Raw genomic sequence first — 17,491 nt, 5'->3', positions numbered from 1 at the left:
TTCTGAAAAGCATCTGCTCGCGTGTGCAGTTAACACCTGACAAAGCTTTGCGTGATAGTACTAGATGTACTTTAAACATTTCTATATGTGTGAAGGATAACTTTGGGGCTTAGGATTGATGTGGCTTTAGCATGAATAGTTTCCTGCTGCACTGAATGAACTATAAAAAGACCAAGGGTGGATATGTGGCTTAAGGAATTAGAAATACAGGTGGTAGATATCAAAGGTCCCAGACCTAATTCCTAATGACACACTCTCGAGTCCAGGAGTGAAGAAAGCTAGAGATTCTCCTACTGCGACACAGAGTTAGAATGGGGTGAAAGGAACAAGATCGATAGCTGCAGGTCAAGCTTGAGCCTATTACAGGGGATTATTATCATTAGTGAGATTAAACATACTGGAACAGTTCATTGAGTCCAGTATTCTGGCTTTGATGGTGGTACTTTAAAGGCAGCAATGACTGGCTCTATCATCCTCACTCAAAATAGAATGCTCTGGACGTTGTGTGTCTTTCTGTGAGTGGAAATGGAAGCATAACAAGAGCGCGCTGTGTAGTCAAGCTGCTAATGACTAAAGTGTGCTCCTTTTGCAAACCAGCCAACTGAAGCTCTTCCTTTGAGCTTCAGTTATATGTAGGATACATGCACGCAGGAAGCCTTGCAAACAGATGGGTAGCTTTGCTAATTAGTTAAATCTCTTCTCATTGCGGTGCATGGAACAACTTGATAATTTTATTGACATGGAACAGGCAAGGATCAGGAACAGATGAAAGAGTCCATATAACAAAGTTTAGTAGAATTTGCGAAAAGCCAGTTAGATCTAGATTCTTGAAAGGTGGACTTGGAAGTGAGTGATCTGGACTCAGCTATCATTTCCATCAGGGAGTGATTTGAGGAACTTGAATAGATTGTAATACTGCAGTTTCTTCGTTTCTTATCTGTAAGATGGAAATAGAGCTCAAACTACACATTACACAGAATTCCATGAGGATTTCCGTGTGTTTTTAAAACCCAAAGCAGCACAGGGCATAGTGGCTTAACAGGCAATTCCTCTTCCCAGGAAACTCTGGGAATTGTAGTTCTGTGAATAGGCTAGGTGGGTCTCCTAACAAGCTACAGCTCTCAAAATAATTTGGGAGGCACTATTACCTTTTGAATTGGTATGATACTGCTCTAAATATATAGTGCAGATGGAACCAGGGTGAACTAGGTAGGTTCACCTTTAAATATGAACTGTATCAAATCCCTGCCACCATGAAGCCTGCAAACCACATAATTAACTCAATGTGTAGTAAATCCCTGAGTGGAAGATAGCCTAGATAGATGCAACTTTGTTTTCTCTTTTTTCCCCTGTGGTAGGCTGGGATAGATGGCCACTATTTGTTTTCCACAAGATGAAAAAGCAGAGGGGAGGGAGGAAATGTTGAGCCACAAAATAACAAGGGAAAATTGTTGAGGAGCTGCTCCCCACATACAACCTCTGCTCATTCACAAGCTGACAGTTGCTGCTTTGCCACTAAAGATGTGTCACAAAACTGAAGCTTAAGTTATTGTCTGAGCCGAAGAGTGACTTGCCACACAGCTATGTTGGGACTCTGGGTCAACACAACCTAGGTTGTAAAACACTCCTGAGAAATTAAAGGTGGAGCAGGCAGCATTAGTAGGTTCCAAGGTACTGAACAAAAGGCAGAAGCTAATATGCTAAGTGCACAACCATCAAACCACTTAATAAGAACATTCAAAACATTTTGCATGAGCATGCTTTGCTGATGTCAGCAAGTCTGAGCCAGTTAAAACAATGTATTAGAGCAGTTAGGTGTAAATAGCCCTCAGCTTTTGTATGCTAATCGCTGTTTATGATGGCTTCTGTGAAAATCAGTCATGATTGCTTTGTTGAAAGACTGCTATAATCATGCTTGCAGAAACTTTGCCAAAAATGAATGTGATAGACTTCCCCACTCCCACCCCACTTTCAAAGTCTACCTCAAATGACTTAATAAAAACTGAAATTACAAGGGCAGTTCTCGTCAGGGCAATACATATACTGTATTGGAAACTGCTTCAAAATGACAACGGAGAGATAGACCTATATAAGTAAATTTTGTTACATTAAATTTAGAATCTTGGTGGGCAGATCCCTGCATACAGAATCACAGAAGATTCATGCAGGCTGTATGTATGGGAGAGGAACTCAAATTTATGGAAGTACAGTCCTTCAGCTAATGAAGACATCTTTCACTCTCCATTCCACCATTCAGATTCGATTTTATATTGTCTTCTGTTCAACATGCAAAAGGCTCGGTGGGTAATGAAGATTTGGCCTATTGTCTGGTTGGGTGCTTCAGTCAGATCTAATAAATGGATGCTACATAGGGTTGCCATATGTCCAGAAATTATTATTTTTTGCGAATTTGGCCAAAAAGCTCAACAACTTTTCTGTCTGGATTTTCACTCTTTGAAATATGGCAACCCTATGCTACCAAAGAGCGACACGTAAAATAGATCAAGGAGAAAAAGATGGATTTCTTTGAGGTGAATAAGGCCTCTCTGTTACTTCACTAGGCCCAGAAAATATCTTTTGATTTATGTTTATTGAAAAAGGTGTAACCATCTTGCCATGGTCTCGTCATGTATTTCCTGTCATGTATAAAATTGTGTTTTGAACTCAAAGGAGTCGGGAGAGAAATTGGGCATTTTACCTTATTCCCTTTTGTAAGTTTATCTAATTTACCTGTATGTGCAATTGGTGACATTTCTGAAATGCTTTCTTTTTAATTTGACTGTTTTCTCTCATTTGCGAATTAAATTAAGAGGTGTTTTTTTTTTTTTTTTACAAATAAAATAAAACCTGCAGAGACAGAAATTAAGAAAGACTAATGTGATAAAGGTACAATGCAGATTTGTCTAATGCTGATTCACAACTTTCTTACCACAGAAAAAACACTGTATAAATTATTCTGCTTTGGGGGAGAACACTTGCAATTTCAAAATGAATAAGACATCTATTATATTTCCAATAAACAAAATAATTCCTTGGAGCTCTTAGCTGACTTTGCAGTAATTGCTTCTCTTTTCTTAATAAGAGAGGTACACACTATACCTCTGAAGCACATTATTTTCCTCAAAGAATTCTGGGCACTGTAGATTACCCCTCAAAGAGTTACAATACCCCCTAACACTTAAAAAAAATACAGTGCCCAGAGTTTTTTTGAAGGAAAGATGTGCTTAGAATATGCTTTAAAGGTATAGTGTGTACACAGCCATAGATCAGTTACGATAATGTGAGCTATGGAATTGTATGAACCTCGTTGCAGATAAGTAGAGGGAAAGCAAAAAAAAACAAACATAAAATGGATTCCTTCTCCAAACTGAAGTTGATTGAGGAGTCCATTCACATGAAACTCTAAAAAGAAAATACTTCATCAGATGACCAAAAAGGACTTATTAAACAAACAGGGAGAGCCAATGATAAAAGGCAGAAGACAAAAAAAATCAGGATTCATCACTGATCACTCTGGGGCTATACCCCAACCTTATTTTATTGGCTTGGAGAGTTTGTAGATGCTTGTCAGTGGCTGTCTCCATGACCTCATGGTTCAGTCTTACTTCCAGGGCCAAAGTGGGTTAGATACACAAATATTTCGAGAGTCAAAGAAGAATGAGTAAATGATTTGAAAGACATTATAGCCTAGGAACTCTCAGGAGAAATTGCTGGCAGCCCCTTTCTGCTTCCATTTTCTAGGGGCTTCTAGAGGCTTCAAGGAGGCTGAGACACTCAAGTCTCCTCAAGCGAGTTGTTATTCTAAACTAGATTGAGGAAGTTTTCCTGACACATACTATCCAACACTTCCCTCCTTGGCCAGCAGGTCTGAGATTCACATTGTGCAGCCCTTTCCCTGCCTGGCTCCCTATGCAGCTGCTCTGCAGAAAAGGGCATTACTGGAAATGATGTGATCAGAAGAGTTGGCATGCCAGCAGCAGTGATGGGGTCCTCCTGTTCCACATTGCTACTGCTATTAAAAGAACACCTCCTACTGGCATTTCACTTGCTCATGAATCAGGCCCCAGTGAAGCAACAGATGTTCCTCCTATCCTGCACGTTTCACACAGCAACAGAGTAAGGGGGAGACCATCTCCACTCGAAATAATTCTCAAACATACCCAGAACTAGCAGGTAGCCTGGCTTTTTGCTGTTCTTCTTTTTCCAGTTGGCTGTTCATGGGAAGTTTCCTGGAGCTGAATCATAGACACGACTGGTCAGATTTTATTGGCACAAATGGTCATAGAATTCAGACTTCAAAACCTTTTGTAGGTAAATTTCCATCTATAAATATAATCTAAGAGTTTCCATTCTGCTACCTCAGCTAAGGGATATTTATTGTTTCATGAGGGACCCCTCATCGTCCTCATCACCATGTCTTGTAATTCCACATCAAATGGAAAGAGCACTTTTGCATTCAGTAACCTTTGACATCTAGAATATGCATATCAGATTATCAGGGATGCCTTGTTTTCTTAGCCATTCTCCATACCTCGTGTAGTTACAAACCAATTTTGATGTCTGACGTATGGATCACTTGATCTATGATGTCATTGTATGGATCACTTGATCTGCTGTGTCATTGTAGGAGCCATGGAACCATGCATGCTGCCATGACCCCCAAGGTCCCTGACCAAAACATGTTAACCAAAACACAACCATCTCTCGAAATTCACACTTCTCTAAACTTTTCCATTCACCAACCCAACAGTGTCTACAAGGAAGCACATATTAGACAGAGATGTGCATAAAAATGATTATATCGATGAAGATAGCATCCAAAAATGAATTGTATTATGGGGAAATGCTTGCAAAAAAAATTGTACATTACTCAAAATTGAATACAAACATGCGTTTATTTACTGAAAGTCACACTAAGATGCCAACAAATGCACTGTATGTTATGCAAATGTGTCTGATGAACAAATATTGGACTTATGTATCACCAGCAGCCTTGTACCCGGCATTGCTCAGAATTCTAAGAAACCAAAACACACCCACACCCAAACATCCAGTGCAGTTTTGATATCAGTGGTTGAAATCAGTGCATTTTTCGAAAGGTTCAGTTCACCCTCTTGATTTAAAATGGGGGTAGCATCCAATTGTATCCAAACATAGACAAGAACCTACTCCTGAATCCCAGGAACCATCAGGCCAAATTTGGTTACATTATCATAAGAGGTGTCCAAATGCACAGTAGATGATAGGAGCCATAAAAATTAACTCTTAAGGCAGGGGTGCTTAATGCAGTCCCTAAGCAAATGCCCCTCCGCCAGCAAGAATGCACCGATTTTGGCAGCAGCGGCAAAAAGGGACGGCACTGAGGTAGCCAGAGCCCAGCACCAAAATGGGAGTGCAAATCACTTCTCCCCAGTTATCAGATCAATCATTGGATGAGTGAAAAGGGAACAATAACCACCCCCTTAGCTGGTTTACAGAGATCAAGTGAGGAGGGAAGCTGTGTAGCTGTGTGTGTCCTTTGTATGTGCGTGACACCATAAGATAGCCACCATAGCTGTCAAGTGTCCCTTATTCCAGGGCCATGTCCCGCTGCTGTCCCTTATTGATGGATGTCCCTTAAATGATGTCCCTTAAATTTCAAAGGAAGCAGCTCCTCTCCCTCCCTCCCTGCCGGCCAGGGAGGAGGGAGGCTCCAACTGTGTTGCTTGGCTGTGTTGCTCACCCAATAAGAAGTCTAAGAACGACTGGGGGGTGGAGCTTGCATTCCTTGTGCTGATCAAATCGGCCGTGTTGCCTGGGGACTCACCTTTGCTCAGCGCTTCCCAGCGGAGAGGCGACGGTGGTTTTCCTTGAGGCTTTGTTTGGCTGCTGGCTGGGCTTTCTGCCTTTGGCTCGGAAGGGCTCAGAAGTTGAACATACCTGTGCTGAGTGCTCGGATCGGAATCGGATGGATACGTCATCGACGGCCCACTCACCCTTGCCGGCGAAAACGTCTGTCTGGAGCAGGGGCACATGGTGGGGGGAAATGAAAGGAGATCTCGTGGCGATGGGGGGAGGCTGTGTGTGTGTGGCTAGTTAATGCAAGCTGAGGGAGTTTTTGAATGCTGGATGCCATTTTGTTGCACGTGCTGCTGCAAACTTTGCACTGCAAAGCCAGGCAGGGGAGCCATCTTAAGTTGAGGCTGCATAGGCCTTGTGGTGCATGTGATTCAGATTCTATTCAGTTGAACCTCTGGTTACAAAGTTGCTTGGACAGTGTTCTCGGAGCTACCAGCATGAGTTTGACCAGACTGCAAGAGGACAGGAAGACTGAAGTGCCTGGAACAGGTGAGGCTGCAGGTCCCTTATTTTGGCTGCTGGTCCCTTATTTTCAAATCTGTAAGTTGACAGCTATGATAGCCACACCCACTTGTGGCCACACCCACTGCTGGCATCACCCCACCACCACCACCAAGGGTTGGCCAAGGGTGAATCTGGCCCTCAGATCAAAAAGGTTTTGCCACCTCTGTGTTAAAGCTAATAAGAGTTGCACACCAATCCATCATAGCATTGATGGTGCTATGTGGGAGAGGGGAGTATTCTTACCTTTTAAAAAAATAAACCCTTAGATGCTGATTTCCATGTTTCTTTTAAAATATATCTATGATGCATGAAGGCTTATTGGCTGATGCCATGATTTCACATGTGGCTCTTTGGGGAAGAGGAATTCAAAGCACGATAGCCCTCCAATAATTCAGAGTGCCTGTGTATAGTTATCAGTATCGACAGAGCCCATAAGTTTCAATAACATCTAGGCTGGCATAACTGTGATAAGCACAAAAGTCCATTCATATTCTCTTTTGTAAAGTGTAACTTTTGGCTGTTTATATCACTTTTGACTTTTTTTTGTATTGACTTGCTGTTACATTATTTATCTTGCTCCTGGCATCTTATTTAACCATTGATTAGCTAATGTACCTTGTGTTTGAAGTCAGACAGGTGAGAGTCTGAAACGTAGCCAGCAGTGGTGGCTTTGAAATAAAGACACTCACCAGCAAGTAGCTCCTGAAAGACATTAAATATTTTACAACACAGTTGTTACTAACCAGCCACTGGTCTTCTCCAACCCTCAGAAGGAGCATAGAAGAGAACGCCATGGAATTAAAGCCTCATCCAAGCATCCGGGTTACTTCCTGATTGGCAGATGCTGTGATGTAAACATTACTACTACTACTACTACTACTAATAATAATAATAATAATAATAAAATAATTATTTTTTATGTATACCCCACCCACCTGGCTGGGTTTCCCCAGCCATTCTGGGTGGCTTCCAACAAAATTTTAAAATACAATAGTCTATTAAACATTCAAAGCTTCCCTAAACCGGGCTGCCTTCAGATGTCTTCTAATACAGTATGGGCACAGTTATCTAACCACTTTGTATCTCGTTCTGTACAGTGGTACCTCGGGTTAAGTACTTATTTTGTTCTGGAAGTCCGTTCTTAACCTGAAACTGTTCTTAACCTGAAGCACCACTTTAGCTAATGGGGCCTCCCGCTGCTGCTGCACTGCCACCAAACAATTTCTGTTCTCATCCTGAAGCAAAGTTCTTAACCTGAGGTACTATTTCTGGGTTAGCGGAGTCTGTAACCTGAAGCGTATGTAACCTGAGGTACCACTGTACTGTGGAAAATCTTTCCATGTCTATTTAATTACATCTACCACAGATAACCTTGAAAGCCTCCACAGATTTTTTTCACAGTCCAGAATATTGATAAGGGATGGTTTTCAGTGCAGCCATAGAGTGCAATATCCAAAAGCTGATACAAATATAGGATGTGCTGGTTGAAAGTTAACATGAACATTAGATTTAAAAATATATAACGTCCTCCTAGCATTGGAATCAGATAGTCTGGAAACTTTTTTTTCCTTTTCTTTTTTAAGGCCAGTGTGGTGTGGTGGCCAAAGTGTTGGATATTGGTGAGTTCAAATCCTCACTTAGGCCTGAAACTCAGTGGACACACCCTCCAAATGTCCCCATTTTCCAGGGACGGTCCTGATTTAGAGAAACCATCCAGGTTTCTGATTTGATCCCGGAATGTCCCACTTTTCCTTAGGATGTCCCTATTGGAGAAATGTTGGCGGGTATGGAGTTATCTGATCTCTAAAGGCAATCCTGTATAGGGAAGTTTTTAAATGTTTAATGTTTTATTATGTTCTTATATATATGTTGGAAGCTGCCCAGAGTGCCTGGGGCAACCCAGTAAGATGTGCGGGGTATAAATAGTAAAATTTTCCTGATGGGATGGAATGTCCCTATTTTTACTGGAGAAATGTTGGAGGGTATGCCATGTCATCTGTAAAAACTTTCTTTACAATAGTTTGCAGTGGCATAATGAAAAGCATTCAGCCCATGAGATGTGGTACTACAAACAAATGGTTCATCACATCAGTCATATGGCACTTTAAAAAATGTAACACTGTGGCCATACAAGTCTAAACCAGCTTTTACTATCTTAGAGCAGCATTTATAATAGAAAGAAAAAATTCCATGCATCTTCACTTGTTTTTGCACATGCCAGTCTGCAGAGTTATTTCTGTTTTGTTATGTTTTTGTATATGTTGGAAGCCGCCCAGAGTGGGTGGGGCAACCTGGTCAGATGGGTGGAGTATAAATAGTATAATAATAATAATAATAATAATAATAATAATAATAATAATGGAATAGGACATCCCTATTTTCATTGGAGAAATGTTGGAGGGTATAAGTGGATGACTTCTCGTAGCCTAGCCAACCTCATGGGTTGCACTGAGGATAAAATGGCAGTAGGGCAGAGAAAACAATTTCATTTTCCCTGAGCTAATTGGAGAAAGACAGAGAGAAAAATAGTAACAATAATAATTAAGTGTTCTGCAGGTTGGATGAGGGCAAATATTTGTTCTCTGCCGTTCCAGAGGGCAGGAGCAGGTTTAATACACTGAAGTTGCGTGAGAATAGATTTTGGTTAAACTTTAGGAGAAACTTAATAGAGCTGAGGACCGTAAGCAGAGGCTGGACATCAATCTGTTGCAAATGCTGTAGCTCTGGATTGCCAGCTCCAAGCAGGGAGTTAGATCAGATGGGCTACATAGCCCCTTCCATGCTATCTGATATTTCTGGGAAAGCCATGAAGGCAACAGCTCCCCTTCTCTCTGTCACACCTCATAATTAAGTCTCCTACTGCCTGTGAACATGGATGTTCCATACACCGTGACTAACAGCCATTGATAGTCTTTCCACCCATGAATGTGTTCAATGAAAGGTATGGTGACAGCCACCTCAGATAGCGGCTGTCACCATACCACGGAGCAGCGAATTCCCCAAAAAATGTAATTCTGCATTGTGCTAAATACTGATTGCTTTTGTCTGTTCTGATTTTTATTAATTAAAAAATTGTCCAGTAGCACCTTAGTGACCAACTAAGTTTATTCTGGGTATAAGCTTTCGTGTGAAACAGTGTTTCAGTGTATCTGAAGAAGTGTACATGTAAACGAAAGCTTATACCCAGAACAAACTTAGTTGGTCACTAAGGTGCTACTGGACAATCTTTTAATTTTTTTAATTTATTTTGACTGCGTCAGACCAACACGGCTTCCTACCTGAATCTGATTTTTATTGTCAATCTGTTTCATTTTTAGCTGATTATCACATATGCTTTTTTTTGGGGGGGGGGGGGAGGAATTCCCAAGAGCAGGTAAAGTGGACCTTAGTTCCCAGAATAAATAACTCAGCAATGCCATGCATTTGAGAAGCTTATATGGCTGAATCCGAGAGAGCTGCAGTATGCGTGTGTTCATTTTGTATTGTAATATGGATGCATAGCACCCTCTACTTTCTTTTGATCAAATAACACACCAAGGCTTGAGGCGAAGAAGAAGAAAGGGGGGGGGACCTGGATGCTGTTTCTTTGCAGATTTTTTTCACAGAAGCCAGAAGAAAGAATTTGTCTATAGGGTTCATTAACAGTTGGCCTCTGCTGGCAGTAACCCATGTTATATAGGCCACCATTGTGACATCCTCAAAAGAACTCCCTGGAGGAGGCAAAGTCTAGAAGGGGAATATCTACTCTGAAGTTTCCCACCTTCCCTGAACTATATCTGCAGAGCCACCCCAGGAGGGGAGAATGGAGCTTTGAAAAATAACACCTTTGTTATTCCAAGTGTTAGAGATGAAGCAGAGTTTTCAGATGGCCCCAAGGTCCCCCCCCCTTTCCCCCCCTTTTTGCACCCTTCACCAAACACAGATGGAAACTGGACTCTTTGAACTGCTTTGAAAATCTGTTACCATGCATTGCTGTGGGGCCTGTGAAGCAGCCATTGCTAACTTCTGTCTGCCTGCAATTTTTATGGCTATGTGATGACAAGGGATTAAATAGCTCATTTTAGACACAGACAGCTCCAAATGGGAGGGTGAGGGTAACAAAAACCAAACAATAATAAAAAAAAAACACCCAAGGCTGCATATTTACTTGGGAGCAAGTCTCAGTGAATCTGGTCGAATTTACTGCCAAGTAAATACATAAAAGATTGTGCTGTGGAATGCTTAATAACTCTAAGCTCAAGGCAAAGCAGTAAAAGATGCCAAAGTAATGCCTCAATTAATTCAATTAATTTCTAAATAATAATGATCTGGATAGTGTTAGGAAAGCTGTGTTCCATCACACACAGAGACAGAGAGAGAAAGAGAGAAGAAGAAGAAGAAGAAGAAGAAGAAGACGAAGAAGAAGAAGAAGAAGAAGAAGAAGAAGAAGAAGAAGAAGAAGAAGAAGAAGAAGAAGAAGGGGGGGGGGACAGGTGATCTTAGCTTGCTCCTGAATTTTTGCTATCCTTTATGCCATCTTTTTGTTCCCATTTTAAATTAGGTATATAGATCTTTTTGGCACAGTCTCTTGAGGGATCAGTGTAAGGGACTTACCACCAGGCATTTAAACACTCTTCCAGATTCTCATGGCAGGGAATTTGTGCTTGATCTGATCCAGCATCAGCAATGGGATAGGACAACCAATCATTGCATAAGAAGTAGTGTTGCAATTGGAGGGACAGGTGGACAGGTGGGATAGGTTGACTGTGCCGTCCTGATTTGCATCAGAGAACAAAGTGCTGCATCATCCAGCTGGATGGGGCAACACAAACAAGAGCAGAAGACGGAAGGGTAATAGCTCAGTGGTAGAGCCTCTGTTTTGCATGCAGAAGGTCCCCGGCTCAATCTTCAGCATCTCCAGGTAGGCCTGGGAGAGGTGCCTCTCTGAAATGCTGGATAGCCACTGCCAATCACTGTAAACCAGTGTTTACACTGGTGTCCTTAGGTTCCCCAGATGTTGTTGAACTACAATTTCCATCATCTCCAACCAGCTTAGCTAATAGTCAGAGTCATACCAACATCTGGGCACCTAAGATTGAAGAACACTGCTGAAGACAATATATGGCAGCTTCCTATGTTCCTAAAGTATAATGAAATGGCAGGACCATCTTGTATGGAAATTCCTCCTTTGGCTGGCATTCACCAGCTTTTAGAAGGATTCAGTGGGCTAGATGAGCACTCTGCTCTAGAATTGGCGTGGTCATTCATCATCTTTTCTGCATTGTCCCATCAAGTTTCATCCTGCATACCATCTAGATCAACGCACGTTCATATAGTTTTTGGTTTATTCCTGTCATGTGCCAGTCACCTTGTTTCACTCTTAGGGTTCTATGAAAGAGATTTGGTTGTGCTCAGCTTTATGGATCTAGCAAATGGAATGTGTACCTACCTACCACAAATACCTGAAGATCAAGGCATATTGTCCTCCCTGTCAGAGCCATACATCAGTGGAACAGATTGGAATTCCTTTCCTTGATGGTCTTCAGTGAAAGCTTAGAGGAATGCATCAATAGATTTTGTGATGGCAGTGCAACATCTGCTGCTAGGGAAATTGTACTGCTTTAAAAGAAGGAAACTATGCAGCCTGACAGGGATCCTCAGGACTGAAAAGTGGAAAATGGAATGGCAAGATGTTCTAGGAGGCACTGTGAAGTTTAGTGGCAGGATGGCTAAAGGGAGGTGGCACAACCCTATACATATACTTCCTAGATGCAGTGTTTGGAGAGGCCCTCAGTGTGTTATGATAAAGTTGTCAGACATTCCTGTGAAGAATTATAATGCAAAGAACATAATGTGCCAACTTGATGCACATATAAAATTTGCTTTTCTGCAGCCATCTTTAATTTATGGTAGATTTGTACCTGTCAAAACTAGAGTTATAATAAATTGTCTGATGCTCTGAGTGCTTAAAATATGCCACTGCATCAAGCAAAACATTTCTGTCTGAGATAGGGATGGAGGAAAAAATTGATTCAGTTTTCATTTAAACGTGAACCTTCCTAAACCACATTTTCCAAAGCAGTACACAAACTGAAACAAAGCCATGCTTTCCAAACTGACTTCTCAGAATTTTGCAATACCAATCCCTACCCAAGCAATGTGAGCAAAAATGGACACACACACACACACACACACACACACACACACACATATATATATATATTTGCTTTCGTAGATTTTCACGGGTACAGGAATGCAGGTTTTGGTGTCCTCGGGTGTCTTCCCGTGTAAAAGTTGGGGTGTCTAGGCGACGTTTCGACGAGGTCTCACTCGTCATCTTCAGGCTGGTGCTTTCGGCTTCTTGTTACTGGAACAGTACTCTGTTACTCTGTTCCAGTAACAAGAAGCCGAAAGCACCAGCCTGAAGATGACGAGTGAGACCTCGTCGAAACGTCGCCTAGACACCCCAACTTTTACACGGGAAGACACCCGAGGACACCAAAACCTGCATATATATATATATATATATATATATATATATATATATATATATGAATGAGAGATAACATACACAAATGTGTTATGCTTGGGAAAATTGCATTGCAAAAATATGTAAATTAAGCACCCAGTGACCTTCTATGGCTGACTGGCATTTGAAGCCTGGTCTCTCAGGTCTTAGTCCAACACTTTAACCACTACTCCACATTTTCTCTCTGCTGTTTCAAGGAGAGAAAGAGACTGCTCTCTACATGTTCCTGTTCATCAAAGCACATAATTAATTTATTAGATATTATATAGAGATCTAGCAGAATACTGGGTTTTCCTTAGAAGCCATTCCACTAGAGGGGGTAAGTGGAAATGTGTAGAACTGAACTTATGGTTGGAAAATTGAGAATCCGACAAGTTTGTCCATCCTAAGTCTAAGGTCACCTATGTTGGCAAGATCTGTTTCTACTTAAAGCTGCAATACATAGGAAAGTGGACATTTGCCAGCTACATATCCAACAGGCACCTCCAGTTTCTCAGCTCCTTAAAATCAATTACTATCCTAAGGAACATTTTCCCCCTTTGATGTTAACACACACACAGTAAAGCTGACTAAAATATAGAAAGTAAATGGCAACATCACTTATCATTACTTTTTCTCTCTTTTTACACTACTGTGGTACCTCAGGTTACAGAGGCTTCAGGTTACAGACTCCGCTAACCCAAAAATAGTACCTCGGGTTAAGAACTTTGCTTCAGGATGAGAACAGAAATTGCGCGGTGGCAGCGGGAGGCCCCATTAGCTAAAGTGGTACCTCAGGTTAAGAACAGTTTCAGGTTAAGAATGGACTTCCAGAATGAATTAAGTTCTTAACCCGAGGTACCACTGTAGTAATAAAAGAAAGACCTGGTGATATATCTTTTATTAGGCAATGTCATCCAATCTAGCTTTAGTCAAATAGACTAGGAAAGTTTTCAAATCATGAATCACAGAGAGGAAGACTTGCAAAATTCTAGGGTTGCACATATTTTGTTGTTGTTGTTTAGTCATTTAGTCGGGTCCAACTCTTTGTGACCCCATGAACCAGAGCACGCCAGGCACTCCTGTCTTCCACTGCCTCCCGCAGTTTGGTCAAACTCATGTTAGTAGCTTCAAGAACACTGTCCAACCATCTTGTCCTCTGTCGTCACCTTCTCCTTGTGCCCTCAATCTTTCCCAACATCAGGGTCTTTTCCAGTGAGTGCTCTCTTCTCATGAGGTGGCCAAAGTATTGGAGCCTCAGCTTCAGGGCCTGTCCTTCCAGTGAGGACTCAGGGCTGATTTCATTCAGAATGGATAGGTTTGATCTTCTTGCAGTCCATGGGACGCTCAAAAGTCTCCTCCAGCACCATAATTTAAAAGCATCAATTCTTCGGCGATCAGCCTTCTTTATGGTCCAGCTCTCACTTCCATACATCACTACTGGGAAGACCATAGATTTAACTATACAGACCTTTGTCGGCAAGGTGATGTCTCTGCTTTAGCTTTCAAGAACAATAGTATATTCCAAATATTGCTCTTCACTGTATCCCCAGCAAAGCAGTTTCTGGGACTCAAATTCCCCTTAAGGATCACCCAAAGTGTTACTTTCTCTTTGGCATCTCCCTGAACAGAACCATTTTCCAGGTCTCTGCTCTTCTTATCTGTGACTCCTTCAGGCTGCTCTGGACAACAGTCTCTATGATAGTTCTAAATGCCGGTTGATCACCCCATAACCTTCTGAAGCTCCTTGAGAGTGTAACAAACATAGAGACAGAGGTGAACCAGGTCACATTGGATTCTTAGACTTTCAAAACGTTTCAGCTAACGTACCACACCAAAGATCTTATGGATCTGGAATGTTACCATCTGTCTATCAGCTGGTCTTTGCCACCAGAAGGAGACTCCAGCAAGGCCTCTCTTTTTTGCCAGCCCGACAAGTTTCTTGTGGTATGAGAAGAAGAGCAAGGGTGGGATCCTTTAATTAATGCCTTTAATTTCTCTCTCTTGATATCCTGTATTTGATGCATCACAGACCTTAAAGGCAGGGAGGCACAATACCAAAATGGTCCCCCTGCCTCCATTTTATATGAGTAAGCTGTCTGGAATGAAACCTTGTCTATTAAACAGGTTTCTCTTTTGTCAGTTCCTAGAAGCAGGGCTCTTTGGGTAAGCAGCAGCAAACAGTTGGCCATATGAAGTCACACAGGTGCTTGGTTCATCTGATGTACTTGTCTGTTGTTAAAGAAGAAGCAGGAAATTCAAATACAATATAGCTGTCATTATAATAAATGCTGTGGTAAAACGCTATTGAGTAGCAGAGGACACTAGGTGTTATTATGGCCTATTGTTGCTATGAATAGAATCACCCAGACACCAATTAATGTCTTACTGCTATGATTATTGCTGGCTTATCTGCTCCGCTGATCATGCTTGCACCTTTTGAGTCCACATTTTGATTTTTAAAAGTTATAGACAAGAGATTACGTTTAGCTCAAATGGAAATTAATGTGAAGCTTAGGAAGCTAATTAAGTTTTTAAGCCACCGGGAATAACATTTAAAAAGAAAATTGAATTGCTTAGTTTGGAGGAAAATATTTAAGGAAGCATTTGTAGAATATGCATAAAAGATGTGGGATTTCCCCCCCTAATGGTCTCAGAAGTAAATAACACTCTGTTTATATTTTTCTATGTATGCCCATCATGCATACTTTTTTAGTATAATGTCTTGTACAAGGGAGATGCATTTCATAAGCAAAGCTTTAGGAAGAAAGCAAACAGCACTGCTCAGGTTATTTATACAGAACTGATGTGGTATGGGTGACTTGTAGCACAATCCTATACTGAGAAGTGAGTCATTTGCTGTTAAATGGGGTTTGATGGAGCCGCATGACCACTGGTGCCCCAGTGCTCACAATGGTCAGGGCAGAAGATCGGGGCAGGCACCCAGTGAAAAGGCCTAGATCACATGATGGCAGCAGGCTCACCACAGGATCTAGTAGATCCTTTACTAGCCCAGTGTCTTCTCTCCCTGCCCTCAACCCCCAGGTAAGTCCTTTGGGGAGGGTTATTACAAGCATGGGTAACATCAGCAGCCCCCCACCTGGTCTTTGGGTGTATGGATTGGGTCACCTTGTCAGTGGGTTTTCCTCAATGATAGCAGAGCTCCCCAATCATGGAGGCGATCAGAGCAGAGTATTTCTTTAAAAGCATTTCTAAGCTGCTTAATATTTTAAAACTTTCCAAATGCTGTATGCTGTGTACAGTATTACAGTATTAAAAACATCATCGGTTAAAACAAAAAGACAACCTAAAGTCAATAAAACAATATAAAACATACAAAAGCTTGCAAAATAGACATTTGGGGGATTCATACATGTAAATAAGGGTCCAATCTTATGAGCCTGGGAAAACTTGGGCAAAAGAGATGCATCTTTTGAAAACATCTGAAGCATCTGATGGTTGCTGCTCCATGTATGGCAGAGGGAAGGCAGGGCATTCCACAAAACAGGAGCAACAGCAAAAATAAAAATATGCCCACTTTGGGGTCACAAACACAATCTAAGTCATATTACAGGTGAACCTTCAGGTAACCTGGCCCTGATTTGTTCAGCACTTTATATCTTAACAAGAAGACCATGAACATCGGCAGCTGGTGTGATTCTCTCAGCACAGGTGTAATATACACCTGGCCAGGTGTTCCAGTCAACAACCTGGCCAGGTTTCTGTACCAGTGGTAGCTTCCAGACCAATCATCAGGGAGCTGCTTATAGAGCATATTACTGTAGTCTGGTTGATGCATATATCACAGTGGCTAAGATAAACCTAGGATGATAACCTAAGCTCCTTATCACAGAGGTCACCTGAGAATCCAGTGACAGATATCACAGAAAACCAAATGAAATGTTGTGTGAAATCCCATGCCATGTGATTCTTCCTTTCCTGGAGTAATCCATTCCTGAATTAATCCATCCCGTGTTTCTGATATAGAACATATGGGCAAATCCTGTGGTCACTGGATCAGTAATGAAGATATACTTCCAGTTACAGATAGGTAGCCGTGTTGGTCTGCCATGGTCAAAACAAAATAAAAAAATTCCTTCCAGTAGCACCTTAAAGACCAACTGAGTTAGTTCTAGGTATGAGCTTTCGTGTGCATGCACACTTCTTCAGATACCTGAAGAATATCTGAAGGATATCTGAATATCTGAATATATCTGAATATCTGAATATCTGAATATCTGAATATCTGAAGAATATCTGAATACCTGAAGGTATCCGAAGAAGTGTGCATGCACACGAAAGCTCATACCTAGAACTAACTCAGTTGGTCTTTAAGGTGCTACTGGAAGGAATTTTTTTATTTTGTTTTGAAGATATACTTTACAATATGTTTATTGTCAGAAAGGGTACCCAACAACCGCTGTATGTCCTGGGAGATGCAGTGCTATTTTTCTAGAAAAAGAGGTGCCGGAACTCACCATGAATGCCTTCCTTGTTCTCTTATAATGGCAATGATGCCCACCTGAGAGGTGCCAAAACTCAGTTCCAGAGAGTTCCAGCTGAAAGAAAGCCCTGGGGAGATGTTTTGCTGATTTCAATGAAACGCCGATTTTTGCCCATTGTCTCTAATAAGTGCCCTTTGGTGTGACTAAATGTGGAAGA

This window comes from Podarcis erhardii, assembly GCF_964252035.2.
Source record: "Podarcis erhardii genome assembly, chromosome: 5".
In the NCBI taxonomy this organism is placed as follows: domain Eukaryota; kingdom Metazoa; phylum Chordata; class Lepidosauria; order Squamata; family Lacertidae; genus Podarcis; species Podarcis erhardii.
This window is presented reverse-complemented; position numbering follows the sequence as displayed.